The 2,261-nt window shown below is 47.7% G+C and overlaps 1 protein-coding gene across 1 annotated transcript in view; it reads right to left on the minus strand.

Annotated features, from left to right (window-relative positions):
• The window catches only part of AMACR (alpha-methylacyl-CoA racemase), a 16,804-nt gene that overhangs the window by 14,226 nt on the left and 317 nt on the right, over positions 1-2,261 (minus strand). The window lies entirely within an intron of this gene.

Consider the following 2,261-nt stretch of genomic DNA (forward strand, 5'->3'; position numbering starts at 1 on the left):
GCTTTCAGAGCAATCCTGATTAGTTCTATTTAGATATCCTATTCAGTTCTATTCAGTGGCATACTCCTAAAAAAGTGGGTTTAGGATTATATTGTTTACAGTTATGATTGCACTAGGAAAAAGGCCCATTGTGGAAATAAATGCAACGATCTCTAGAAAGAGGCTCTGGGCAGGTGCCCTGGCCTTGGACACTCAGTGTCAATTTGCTGTGGCGACCTCAGCAGGGTATAATGACACTGAGTCCACCATCTTCTCCAGAGGAACTGATCTCTGCTACCTAAAGAACAGTTGTAATTTTGAGTGATTTCCAGCCCTCACCTGGAGATTGGCAACAATGGTTCCCCAGAAGGGAATGGGTGGTTTGGAGGGTGGATTTTATGGCTTTGTACCTGTCTGAGGTCCCACGCCTCCTGAAACCTCACCCTCTCCAGGCTCCATCCCTCACATCTCCAGGAATTTTCCACCTGGAGTTGGCAACCCTATCTCCTTCCCAGCCAATCATCAACCTACCTTTATTTCCCCCTCACTCTTCAGCTTTCCACACCCCCACACACACCTGCAGCCTCTCCTGTGCTCTAAAGTCCAGACTGCTACATCACATTGGCTGTCATATGGGGGCCACCTCAGCAGCATATAAGGATACAGAGCCCACCATTTTCTCCAGGGGGACTGATCTCTGCCATCTGGAAAGCAGTTGTAATTCTGAATGATCTCCAGCCCTTACCTGGAGATTGGACACATTTTACCTCAGAACAGCAAACTGTTTAGAATGTTAGAGGCAAAAGCCAATCAAGTCGCATATGTAAACGACCTCTGTGTTCCGAGGCAAAGGCCAATGAGGCTGCATATACAAATAACCTCTGTGTTCTGACTGGCTGGGGGGGGACAGCAAACTGTTTAGAATGTTGGAGGCAAGTCTCAAGCAATGCAGCCAGTGGATAGGGACAGATTCTGAGTGACACACCAGGGCGCCAACCAATTCCGGAGCGTGTGGAATGTTCTAGAGAAGTGCCACCACCATTTGGCTTTTATATATAAGGAAGATTGTTACTGCTAACTTTAGGCATTTCATAGAAGTGGTGACAAGAAGCTTGAGTCAAATTTCTCCTTTCCACATTTCTGTGTAATAGATTGTTCACTTCTGCAATAAACTGTTACAGGAAGCAACATATTGACATGAGCAATGCAATGAATAGGAAATCTGATTTTTAATTAAAAATTTGATTAGTTTTGCATGCATAAATTAACATCTGAAGTGGAGAACACAGACGATTGTATTGGTTACTTTGGTTAGGAAAAAACGCATACTGTGATTTTTCTAATCTAATTCCCTCTTGAAGCTGCCCATGCTTGTAGCAGCCACCACCTCCTATGGCAGTGAATTCCATGTGTTAATCACTCTTTGGGTGAAGAAGTACTTCCTTTTCTCCGTTCTAACCCGATTGCTCAGCAATTTCATGGAGTGGCCACGAGTGCTTGTATTGTGAGACAGGGAGAAAAGGACTTCGTTCTCGACCTGCTCCACCCCATGCATAATCTTGTAAACCTCGATCATGTCACCCCCCAAGTAGTCGTCGTTTCTCCAAGCTAAAGAGACCCAAGTGTTTTAACCTTTCTTCATAGGGAAAGTGTTCCAACCTTTTATCATTCTAGTTGCCCTTTTCTGCACTTTTTCCAATGCTATACTCTCCTTTCTGAGGCGTGGTGGTCAGAATTGCACACAGGGTTCCAGTTCCTTCTCAGGATGTACCAGGACACTTTTTGGAAGACCTTCCCAAATGAGCCCTACTTGAGTTGCCACCTGCCTGGTCCGACCAATGAAACCGGTTTCTGCCAGCCAGTTCTGGGCTCCTCCCATCACCTCCCAGCTTCCGCTCCTGAGCCACCAGGTTCTGCCCTGGATCCATCTGCCTGCCTGAACCCCCTCCCCCCCTGCCACAAGAGCATCACTGAAGCTGGCCACTCCCCCCTGCCCCGGTCCTACCTCTCAAGACAAGCCCAAGGCAGAGCCTGAGCCATGGGCCTCAGAGGTGTCACATGCCAGGTGAGGATCCTGGCTGGGGGCCTCCACAAAATGCTTCCCAAAAAGAACAAAAAGGTGGGGTAGCCATGTTCGTCTGAAGCCGCAGAACAAAGTTGAGTCCAGTGGCACCTTTAAGACCAACAAAAGTGTTGTGGCTGGTCGGAGGCTTCCTGCCCGCTCTGGCTGGTCTGAGTGAACCTTTCCCTTTTACCCCTGATTCAGTTGTGTCTCTCTCCCC

Source organism: Gekko japonicus, unplaced genomic scaffold (assembly GCF_001447785.1).
Source record: "Gekko japonicus isolate JY-2015 unplaced genomic scaffold, Gekko_japonicus_V1.1 scaffold1490, whole genome shotgun sequence".
Taxonomy (NCBI): Eukaryota; Metazoa; Chordata; class Lepidosauria; order Squamata; family Gekkonidae; genus Gekko; species Gekko japonicus.